The following is a 474-nucleotide window of genomic DNA, read 5'->3' on the forward strand; positions in this document are numbered from 1 at the left end:
GATCTTCTTTGTACTGTTCTTCTGTGTATTCTTGCCATCTCTTCTTAATATCTTCTGCTTCTGTTAGGTACATACCATTTCTGTTCTTTATTGAGCCCATCTTTGCATGAAATGTTCCTTTTGTATCTCTGATTTTCTCGAAGAGATCTCTAGTCTTTCCCATTCTGTTGTTTTCCTCTATTTCTTTGCATTGATTGCTGAAGAAGGCGTTCTTATCTCTTCTTGCTATTCTTTGGAACTCTGCATTCAGATGCTTATATCTTTCCATTTCTCCTTTGCTTTTTGCTTCTCTTCCTTTCATAGCTATTTGTAAGCCTCCCCAGACAGCCATTTTGCTTTTTTGCATTTCTTTTCCATGGGTATGGTCTTGATCCCTGTCTCTTGTACAATGTCACGAACCTCCGTCCATAGTTCATCAGGCACTCTATCTATCAGATCTAGGCCTTTAAATCTATTTCTCACTTCCACTGTATA

Source organism: Bison bison, unplaced genomic scaffold (assembly GCF_000754665.1).
Source record: "Bison bison bison isolate TAMUID 2011002044 unplaced genomic scaffold, Bison_UMD1.0 scf7180017864465, whole genome shotgun sequence".
In the NCBI taxonomy this organism is placed as follows: Eukaryota; Metazoa; Chordata; class Mammalia; order Artiodactyla; family Bovidae; genus Bison; species Bison bison.